The 12,045-nt window shown below is 42.5% G+C and overlaps 1 long non-coding RNA gene across 1 annotated transcript; it reads right to left on the bottom strand.

Moving 5' to 3' along the window:
- Window positions 1-4,724: 4,724 nt before the first annotated feature.
- On the bottom strand, window positions 4,725-7,579 carry LOC125521662 (uncharacterized). Its single transcript, XR_007289366.2, has 5 exons — window positions 7,083-7,579; window positions 6,703-6,912; window positions 6,476-6,620; window positions 5,533-5,634; window positions 4,725-4,937 (listed from the first exon to the last, which is right to left on the bottom strand). It is a non-coding gene; the product is annotated as an uncharacterized LOC125521662 (long non-coding RNA).
- Between the last annotated feature and the right edge of the window lie 4,466 nt (window positions 7,580-12,045).

Raw genomic sequence — 12,045 nt, 5'->3', positions numbered from 1 at the left:
GCACTTTCTTGGGTGTCAAATCCAAAACCCTTTGAATTTAAAGATACCTCAAACTTATGGAAAATCCTATCTGCCACATTTTGCGGCAAATTGTCAACCTATCGCACACCCTATCGGTCGAATAGGCCGGACCAGCTGTGTGTGTGACAGCATCGGTTTTGTGAACCTTCTGGTTGGTTCTTGGTTTGGGAACTTTGTAGAAGGTTCCTAAACCGGTTTCTTTTTTTTCTGTTTTTTCATTGTTGTTTTTGTTTTTATTTTTCCTTTTCTTTTTCATTTTTTCCTTTTCTTTTTCTTTTTTTCCTTTTGTTTTCTGTTTTATTTTTCTCGTTAATACTTTTTTTGTTTCTTTTTTTTTGCCTTTTATAAGTTTACTTTTATTCCTTATTCTTGTTTCAAGTTTAATTTTCTTTTTTTTAAGATTTCATTTTTCAAAAATTGTTGGGAAACTTAAAAAAATGTTCGTGCTTTTAAAAACAGTCAATTTTTCAAAAAATACTGAGCAGACATTCAAAGAAGTTTTTCTTTGTTTTTTCTTTGACAAGAGCGTAGCTGGCAGGACATTGATACTGCTTTCGATGCATGCCGTCTTTTTCATGCATACGTTGCTGGTCCTTTCGTGTCTTCGATGTATCTTTTGTCTTCCCGTACACGCCCAAGAAGCCTAACAGATTCACGCAAAGATTATTCACCACGTGCATCACGTCGATTGTAGAGCGAACCTCTTCCATTTCAAAGAATAGATTGTCTGTCAGGATCCTTTTCAAAGATTACTTTTAAATCCTTGACCATATCAAATATATCATCACCAGTACGGTGGCGAGACTTCTTCCGATGATCCGCCTCACCTTTGAAATGCTTGTCTTTCTTTCTTAAGAGATGCTTGATCGGAAAAAATCAACGATGCCCAGGTACACATTCTTCTTACATTTATCTAAATATATACTTTCGGTGTCATCTAAACAGTGTGTGCATGCATGGTATCCCTTATTCGTCTATCTTGAAAGGTTACTAAGAGCAGGTCAATCATTGATGGTTACAAACAGCAACGCTCGTAGGTCAAATTCATGTTGTTTGTGCCCATCCCACACACGTACACCATTTTTGTCCTACGGCTATAAAAGGTCTTCAACTAATGGCCTTAGTTACACATCAATGTCGTTGCCGGATTGTTTGGAGCCTTGGATGAGCACTGGCATCATAATGAACTTCCGCTTCATGCACAACCAAGGAGGAAGGTTATAGATACATAGAGTCATAAGCCAAGTGCTATGATTGTTGCTCTGCTCCCCAAAAAGATTAATGATATCTGCACTTAAACCAAACCATACGTTCCTTGCGTCATCTGCAAAGTCTCGATTGTTCTCCACTGCGACCCATCAGCGGGTACTCTTAATTTCCCGTCTTTCTTACGGTCTTTTTTGTGCCATTGCATCAACTTGGCATGCTCTTTGTTTTGGAACAAACGTTTCAACCATGGTATTATGTGAGCATACCACATCACCTTGTCAGGAATCCTCTTCCTGGGACACTCGCCCTCAATATCACCAGGGTCATCGCGGCTGATATTATAGCACAATGTACCGCATACCAGGCATGCATTCAAATTCCCGTACTCCTCACCGCGGCAGACGAGGCAGTCATTAGGACATGCATGTATTTTCTGCACCTCTAATCCTAGAGGGCAGACAACCTTCTTTGCTGCGTACGTGCTGTCGGGCAATTCGTTATCCTTTGGAAGCATCTTCTTTAACATTTTCAGCAACTTTTCAAATCCCTTGTCAGATACACCATTCTCTGCCTTCTATTGCAGCAATTCCAGTGTGGTACCCAACTTTTTCTTGTTATCTTCGTAATTTGGGTACAACAATTTCTTGTGATCCTCTAACATGCGCCGCAACTTTGATTTCTCATTTTCACTTGCGCAGTTTCTCTTTGCATCAGCAATGGCCCGACCAAGATCATCAGCGGGCTTATCTGATGCCTCTTCTTCAGCTTCTCCCTCCATTGTAGTACCATCGTATTCAGGGAACCCAGGATAGCTGTCATCCTCCTCCTCTTCTTCATTCTCTTCCATTAGAACCCCTCTTTCTCCATGCTTGGTCCAACAGTTATAGCCGGACATGAAACCAGACGTAAACAGGTGGACGTGAATGACTCTTGAGCTAGAGTAATTCTTATCATTCTTATAGGCAGCACATGGACAACACATAAAACCACCCCACTTGTTTGCCTCAGCCGCAAGCAGAAAAGTATGCACGCCATCAATGAACTGGGGAGAGCGTCGGTCATCGTACATCCATTGCCGGCTCATCTTCATTACACAACACCGGAAAGACCAAATTAATACAAGTTCATATATAAAATTCATACACGCTTATCCTATATACTTAAGAAGTTGATCCCCACTACAACTATTTATCTCAACATGCAGCATATCCACCTCAGCAATCTTGCCATATCATCATCTCCAAACATACATGCGTGCCACATCATGCGTTCCGTTTCCAAAATTGTACGCAACACACAGAACACTAGCACTCTCGTGCGTTTTATTTTCAGCCTTAAACCACTGATGGCTGCAACGCTTCCTGTCCCCACATCCTGCACCCGTTTCTCTGACCTCTCGCTCTTCATTATGTTTTTTAACAAAGAGATAAATGCGTACAGAAGCCCCAAAGAAATACTACTCATTAAGGCAAAAAAAAGAACAGGTCATATCTTTTCAATTCATCTCCCTTCCGGCATTGTACAGCCGCTCCACAACACTTTCGTTTCAGCTTCCATCTCCTTATAAATTGAATAACGAGAAGGAGAAGCCACCAAGGCTGGGACGCCTGTGTACCTTGCCACCAGTTCGCATGTCTAAGATATTTCCCCTTCCATATGTGCAATAATCTTTCCATGTCCTTCCTTTTGTAGAATCGTATGTGAAAGATCTCCGAGAGAGAGCCACTCGCAAATCCATTACAGAGGAGACTGAAGTAAGTTCCTACTAGATTTTATCCCCCAAAACACGTCACTCTAATAGTCTATTTTTTTACTCGAGATTATTATTCACCGCTACCTGGTTGCATATTCTCACTGTTTCTTCTCTTGCAGTATTTGTAACCTATCCTTTTTTTCGCCACATGCAAGCTTCTCATGATCTACCTCCCTTCTTCCTATTCCCAAATCAGGAATTAGCCATCACTAGGTTGATCAACTTTAATTATGGCCGAGATCATTTCATGATGATCCAGTACGTGCATGTATCTACATGAATGAATACTCTTCTCTTTTGAAAAAAATTATATTTGCTTCTTTGCCATGCATTATCACTAATGAAACAGTACTTGTCCTATAGATGTAGTGACAAATTTGTTCTATATTCCTTGCACTAATGGCCCGCCGTGCAACTGCACTCCAGAACAACTCTCATTTGGTTACGTTTGCTTCAGTTTCATATGAACTTCGATATTTGCACTAATTGTTAGCATAAAACACTATCATGATTTGTTTATTCCGCACTCCATCAATATTTCTATTCATCGATACAAAATTTCCGCAGCAACGCGCGGGGTATCATCTAGTTCTCATAAAACAACATACAACTATCTAGCTAAAGCATTTAAATGCAACAACAAATGCGATCAAGATCGCAACTAATGTAACAATTGATCCAACATCGTAGTGATACCAAGCCTCTTTATTAAAGGCATATTTTCTAATCTTTCTAATCTTCAAGCACATTGCATCCATCTTGATCTTGTGATCATCGACGACATCGGCAACATACAACTCCAATTTCTTCTTCTGTTCTTCAATTCTTTTCAATTTTTCTTTCAAATACTCGTTTTATTTTTCAACAAAATTTAACTTCTCGACAAGAGGGTTGGTTGCAATTTCTAGTTTACATACCTCCTAGATAAAAATATTTATGTCAACTTGATGGACATAATTGTCATAAACATGAAGTGCAACAAATAGTTATCTAAGAGAATATACCACATCTGAATCATAAACCGAACGAGGGTCAACGGCGACGAATATCAAGACCATGGCACTATGTATAACAAACTATCATACAAGTAAGAAAATTATACAAGTAACTATCTAAATCATACAAAATAAGATGGACTCACCAAGGTGGTGCCAGAGACAGGACGTTGCGGGTGATCGACGGTGCTTAGGACGGGGATGGGAAGGCACTAACACTACAAGAAATATGTCAACTTGCAACCATCACTATTGGTCGCTGAATGGTCATGGGTTTTCATTTGAGACCTTTTTGCGACCAAAAACAGATAGATGGTCAAAAGCTGGCCGCCATAAATTGAAATTAACGACCTTATTTGTGATATGTAAAAGGTCGTTGGTTCCACGACCAAATTTTTGGTCTCTGGTAGTCTCCCCAGGTCACTTAGGATCCAGCGTGGCAAGCTGACGTGGATAAGAATCAGCCCAGTCCAATTCAATGTTTTACATGGGTCAAGCCCAACAATTCAACCTATTTGTATTTTTTTCTGTCAATTTTTGGTTGGATTCATGGGCCAAGCCCAATATTGCAGCCTTTTTATTGTTGGGCCATGGCCTTCTTTCCACCAATTGATATTCTATTTTTCAATCATTTTATTTTAGAGCTGGTCCCACTAGTCAGATGGGTCCCACATGTCAAAAATTTCAAATTTCTCAGATTATGTTCATAAGTGGGACATAAATTGGTACCGCTGGTCAAGTTTCCATTTCACATCTTTTCAACATACATAATCACTATTTCAAATAGGACGGGACAAATATAATTCATCAAATAACACTACATTAGTCTTTTACAATCTGTTACAATATTACAATTTACAGTCTACTATAGAACCAAAAAACTCTTTGCTAAGTAGGGCTTCACTGATTCGCACTTGGCTTCACGGTTTCACACTCCAAAAGAATTAGGCCTGGAGCTCCTGTAAAAGAGTGAACAACTTCAATATTGGTGTACTACTGCTGAGGCCAGAACCAAACAACTTCGATATTACAATAGAAAGAAGTCTCAGGTTTATCAAGCACAGCAAAACAACAGTGTGACTGAAAACAAAAGAGGTCTCAGGTTTAGACTGAAAAGGAAGAGCTAGTTATGCATGATGTCCCAAGTTTAAAGAAAAGATCAAGACCACAATTTTAACAAGAGATATATAGTCAGTCCAATTGAACAAAGGGTGGACAGTAGCATTATGAGTGTTTAAGTGGAGATGTAGTAGACAATCAAATGAATATATTATGGAGATGATGAATAAAATTAGGCAATCATCGATGGAGAGCGTCTAATGCTCCAAATCAAACAAACGGATATGTTTAGCCAACCAAGAAGGAAACACTAACAAATCAATGTCAATTTGAGGTGGTGAGCTAGATGAGGTACAAACTGAGATGACATTCAATCATCCGGTAGCAAAACCAGCTTACTAGCTAGCTAGTACACTAGAATGTGACCATCCAACATGCACACACGCATCATGCAGGAACATATATGAACATTTTCTATAAGGGGGGCATCAAGACCTTGTTTTGGAAGGACTAAAGAGCACTTGAACGAGTTCTGGTCATCAGGTGCTTCTTCACCATCAGGCACATTTGTTGTTGCTGCTCATCCTCCTACTCCATCTACGTGGACAAGAGCAAGTTAGTTGTTTGCATGGCATTCACTTAATAAAATTGCATGTATATGCATCTACATTACTTCTTCAGTACAATATAGTACAGAGGATGGATGGGTTTCAGTTTAAATGTTTGCTTGCACGTGTACTACTCATATACTTAGGCACATGGAAAATTAACTACAAGCAGGAACACGATGAGCCAGAACAAGCTAGTAAGACACTAGCAGTAGAGCAACCATAACATGAAGCAAACAGAGGAATCACAAGGTAATTCTACTAATTTCATTGAAACAATAGTGGCAATTTTAGGCAGTGTGCTAGATGAGGTACAAACTGAATACTAGACAGATTAAAGCAGGTTGAATGTTGAGCGGCACATATAATATGATGGTAAGAAAATGATGGCATCAAACAAATTGACAACAAGAATTTCTCATCTTGGGCATGAAGAGCTCTGTATAATTGAACCATTCAAAACTATACACTGCACAACAAGCACTATATGGAATACTAGTAAACATTTAATTTGCTTGTGTTTGATTGATTGACAGCCATTGTTAACAAGTCAAATTAAATCACAACAGAATATGCAGTGAGGACAAACCATCAGAACTAACTAACAAAATATTGTTGAGAACAAGTGAGATTTCTTGACAATAAGAAGCTACACAAGACAGTAATATTTCTCAGGTGTGGAAGGAAGTTGTAGGAACCAACAATACATGTTTCCCTCGGAACAATGTATACAGATTCAAACGAGAAAAGCATCAGGAGGTTGATCTGCTCTACTCTGCTGCCACCACACCACACTACACATGAATGCATCTGTCTAGAAAAACAGGAACCTTGAGGTTGTCAAACACCAAACCTCCTCCTCCTGGATCCATCCATCCATCCAGGAGAGGGCCCTTACGTAGCAGCAGCATGATCCATCCATCCAGGAGAGGGTCCTCATGTAGCACCAGCAACATGAAGACCGACCAACAGAGCCTGCAATGCAAACAGAGAGGCGTGAGGAAAGTGAATCCAATCAAATAAGATCAAGCAGAGGAGGGGAGGGGAGTGGGCGCACCTTGGCCTGGAGTTGCTGCTGCGTGGGTTAGATCCAAGAGGAGAGGAGTGGCTGAGCGTCGTGCTGCATGAAGTCCAAGTCGAGCTGCTGCACCTTGACCTTGAGGAAAACAAACTTCATCTCATCTCAGGGAAGAAGAAGAAAAATCCATGGTTGCTGCTCCATGGCCTTGAGTTGTTGCGGCTGCAGCAGATCGAGGAAGAAGAAGACCTGCGAGAGGGAGGGAGGGAACCGCATCACCATGAGGAAGAAGAAGAAGACTAGAGCAGCATCCAAATCGGATGCATCCATGGGGCATCCAAATCAGATCCAACCATGGGCATCCAAATCGAGTCAGAGAGAGAGAGATAGGGGGTAGAGGAGGGGAGGATGATGCGTACCTTGCCCAGCTGGACCACGACGTGCGCGAGGAAGTCTGCCGGCCGGAGAGGGGGCCGATGGAGCGGGGAGGATAGGTCGGGTCCAGCAGCAGCCGTTGGGGAAGCGACAAGTCAGGGACGCGGCTGTCCCAGCACGGTGCCGGGCGGAGGAGCACCATCCAGGGGGCTGAGCTGCATGTGGGGCGCGGTAGATGTCAGGGGAGGAGCCTCCAGAGTCACCGGAGCCGTGCCGGCAATGGAGGCGGCGCCGCCCCCGAAACCCTAGAGCCACGGGGAGGGCTGCGGGTGAGCTGCTGCGGGAGGACGAAGGGGAGTGGGTGGCCGGGGCTAGGGGAGGTGCTTGCAGGCGACGGCGGAGGGGCTTGCAGGCGAGGTGCGAGAGGCGGTGACATCGATCTGGATCAAGGTGCGAGAAGTGGATCGGAGGGAGCGAGAGGGTTGGGGGTGGCGGCCGTGGGACGAGAGGAGGAGTGCGGGCTGTGTTAGGCCTAGGTGGGTGAGATGGTGAGGGGTCAGGGCTGCCGTGGGATCCCGGACCATCCAACGGTGGCTGATGCATGATCCGCGTGAAATGCCAATGGACCAATCAAAACGTTGTACGTACTTTGATAATTTTATAATCATCTAAATTGGCCGTGATCGATTAAATAATATGCTAAAACATGTCGGTTATTTTGTAACATGATAGAATTAGAAAAAAAAGTGCAATATAAAATCTTCGCATCGTGTCACAAATGAGACATGTTTTTCAGAAAAATAACAAACATGGAATAATACAAATATCCTTAAAAATTGTTCTAAAAAATGAGTTTTTTTTTGCAAAAACTAAATATATATTCTATCTTTAGAGTGTCAAAAATGGTATATATTCATGGGATAGTTTATTCAAATGATCTCATATTATACACAAGGGTGCATCTTGGAATGGCAAACAATGTTGCATAAGGGAGTTTTCATTTCTTTGCACGGAAAATTCATTTTCAGTTTTTTGAATGTCCAAAATGAGTTTTTTTGTGAAGGACCTACCATATATTTGTTCCAAATTTAGACCACACCATTCTTAGAAAATATTAGGCCATATTTAATGTACAATTGACCAAATGGTTTGGTGTCAAAAGTTTCGATCCACCTCTCGTGAAAAAGACAAATTTTCGCTGATTCAATTGGAAGTGGGTCAAATTTGAACTGTAACTGCCTCATAGTTTGCTCTTTATTTTTTTCAAAAATCATTTGTATATACATAAGTATCTATTTAATCAGAGAAACATCAAATTTTTTGCAAGATTCAACCACTAGCTAGGAACGGTCAAGCCCGTCGTTTTGACCGCATTTTGAAACGGGCATAAAAATGCATGACATAGTTTGTTCAAATGATCTCATATAGTGCACAGGGGTGCATCTTGCAATGACGAATAATGTTTTCTAGGGGAGTTTTTATTTTCTTTGGACGAAAAAAATCAATTTTCCATTTTTAGTGCCCAAAATGAGGTTTTTTTTGTAAAGAACCTGAAAGTGCGTTATATCGACTAGAGGGGGGGTGAATAGGCGATTTTTATGAAAGTCTTCAAAACGTGGAAGTTATGAAGACAAACAGTAGAGATATGCCTATTACTATGCAGCGGAAGTTAGACTACACTAGGCAAGCCATGGTCAAGTATCAACAGAGTGAAAGCACAGTGACAAATAGTTGTAGTGTAATAAGGATCAGGTAGGAAGATACTATGAAGCCAAATGGATCATACACTCACGTTGTGAAGACAAAAGATAGAGCAGACACGCAATGACTTCACAATGAGTGATCAGTAAGTAAAAGGAAGTGAAGATGAAACCAGTGACTCGTTGAAGACAATGATGTGTTGGACCAGTTCCAGTTGCTGTGACAACTGTACGTCTGGTTGGAGCGGCTAGGTATTTAAACCTTAGGACACACAGTCCCGGACACCCAGTCCTGAACACGCAGCTCAGGACACCAAGTCCTCACCGTATTCTCCTTGAGCTAAGGTCACATAGTCCTCGCCCAATCACTCTGGTAAGTCTTCAAGGTAGACTCCCAAACCTTCACAGACTTAGTTCACTGGCAATCCACAATGTCTCTTGGATGCTCTGAACGCGACGCCTAACCGTCTGGAGGATGCACAGTCCTCAAGTGTAATAAGTCTTCAGATCACACAGACAAGAAGACTTAAGTGATGCCCAATTTTCTCTGGCTCTGGGTGGTTAGGGCTTTATCCTCGCAAGGAATTCTCTCTCTCAAAGGCTTCGAGGTGGGTTGCTCTCAAACGACAAAAGTCGTACTCTCAATCTGAGCAGCCAACCATTTATGGTTGTAGGGGGTGGGCTATTTATAGCCACTTGGCAACCCGACCTGATTTGTCCAAATGACCCTGGGTCACTAAGGAACTGACACGTGTCCCAACGGTCAGATTTCAAACTCACACGACAACTTTACTTGGGCTACAAGCAAAGTTGACTTGTCCGACTCTGGACAAGATTCGCTCTCATAGTCTTCACTCGAAGACATAGATTTTTGGTTTAGGCATCACTTCAGTCATTCTGACTGGTTCTCCTGGACTCCACTTAACAATACGGTGGTTCCTATGACTCAACACAAAAGAAAAAAAACTACGAAATATCTAAGTCTTCGAGCTCCATAGGCTTCATATCGAGTCTTCTCTTGTCATAGTCTTCAATGTGAATATCTTCATATACCACCTTTGACTTCAATGTCTTCATACATTTTAGGGGTCATCTCTGGTAGTAAAACCGAATCAATGAGGGACTTCTACCTGTGTTATCCTGCAATTCTCACAAACACATTAGTCCCTCAACTAGGTTTGTCGTCAATACTCCAAAACCAACTAGGGGTGGCACTAGATGCACTTACAATCTCTCCCTTTTTGGTGATTGATGACAAACTAGTTGAAGCAACGGGGAATATAATCTGTGAATTTGTAAAAGATAAGGAATTGTCTTCATAAGTTGCAAGGGCTCCCCCTGAAGATGTGCATATAAGTTAATTTGCTTTTGGAATGCAGATGCACATGGCAGGTTATACTTGTGGAGATTCACTTCAGCTTATGATGACAATCCACTATGCATGTGAAAGTATATGAAGATAATGATATGCATAATGGAAAATGGACGTCTGCAGAATGAGCTAAGTGCGGAATTTATCGTCGCACATGCGGAATTTATCTTCGCAAAACAAGTAGCAGACGACCATCTGGTTTAAGTATTACAACTCATAAGAACCAATTGTAGCAAAAACGAGAGTTGTAAGCACGAAGCAAAATATAAGACACCTGCACATATGAACCCGCTTGAAGACTATCAATCTCATATGCTTCTCCCCCTTTTGTCAGTAATGACCAAAAATGTGTGAAGACATAGAGCCTCTACTCGTTCCCATGAGGAGTAGGTGAAGTAGCAGGGTTGTTGGTGTTGTTTGGCGGTGCAGAAGAGCTTGGAGGTGCTAAAGAATATGGCGGTGAAGTAGCATCGTCTTCTTCCTCAATGATTCTGGCAGTGATTGTGGCAGCAGAGGAAGAGAACTCAGAGTCTTCAAGGGATGGAGTTCCCAGCAGCACAGCTCTTCGAGGAGGTGTGGAGTCAAACTTGAATCTCTTAGTGAAGCCATCCTCTTGAAGATCAGCTTCAGAAAGCATCATCGTTAGCCCATTTCCATGTGCGGCGACAGGTTTCATGGGCAACGAAAGCGTTCTTGGTGGCAAGATTTCGAGTGCGATTAACATCCACCAAGAGGCTTTTCATCTGACGCTTCAGCCAGTCATGATGCCTATCTTGTTTCTGATGTAGGGCCACAAGAAGCTCTCGGTCGTTGAGAACACGAGTGCGCTTCTTGGGTCTTAAAGCAGTGGCACTGTCAGTGGCTTCAGTTGAAGCAGGGTGTGGTGCACGTGTAGTGCCAGCCAAAGGATACACCCGAGAAACTGCTTCAACGCCTTCAACATTCTGAGTGAAACTCTGATGTTCTGCATTCTGAAGACTTAGAGGTTGCTTGGCAGGCTCAGAATATATGGCTTCAGTTGACATGTCCACGTCAGGCAGGAAGATCCGATGGTTGCGGGCTGAGGGCTGATACTTGATGGCGGAGTGTAGCTTGATCAGCCGCATGACCCAAGGGGCGTAGAATTTCAAAACAAACAGATCCATGCCTGATGCAGCAAGTTGGCGTATGAAGAAGTCCTGTGCATTGAAGCATTTGCCATGAAGTATATAGAAGACCAGAGTCTTCATTGCACCCTGAAGCTTGGCATTTGGAGAGTGCCCTTTGATAGGCCAAAGAGTCTGCCTGATGATGTGATAGATGTTCTGGGCAGGTACTCAAGGTCTTCAACGAAGAACTCTGTGGGATACGCAGCATCTGGGGGCAATGGCTTCATCATGCTGAGCATTTGGCTCATATTAGGTTCTGGCCGCTGAAAGATGCTCTCAATAGCTTCAGCATGCAATTGACAGCCTTGCTCGAAAAATTCGCCAGGAGTGAGCAAGCCAGTGAGCTCAATGATGTCAAATGCATTGGCTTCATGATGGACGTTGCCAGTCATCCACTCCAGGATCCAAGTCTTCGGATCTCTGCTGTATCCTTTGATGTGAAGGGTGGCATAGAATTGTAGCAGCAGCTCTTCATTCCAATGCTCTTCATCAGTGACAAACTGCAGCAGACCCACTTGCTTGAAGCAATCCAACGCTTCTTCTAGACAGGGCAGACCAGCTATAGCTTCAACGTCAAGGCGCTTGTGTGGAAAGATGCGACATTGGTTGTAAAGAATGCAAGAGTAGTAACTTCGCTGAGGATAGCTCCAGAACCGATCAGATGATATCCTTTCCCTAGAGTAGGGGTTCTTGGAGCTATCGAAGAACGTGTTGTCTGCCCTGAAGCCATTGATGTTAAAGGAGCCAGGTGCTGATGCAGGACCTAGAAACCTTGGCAGTCTGGGGA

Source organism: Triticum urartu, chromosome 7A (genome assembly GCF_056163025.1).
Source record: "Triticum urartu cultivar PI428250 chromosome 7A, HENAU_Tu73, whole genome shotgun sequence".
NCBI classification, from domain to species: Eukaryota; Viridiplantae; Streptophyta; class Magnoliopsida; order Poales; family Poaceae; genus Triticum; species Triticum urartu.
Note: the sequence above shows the minus strand (reverse complement) of the source record. Positions and strands in the feature narration are given on the sequence as shown.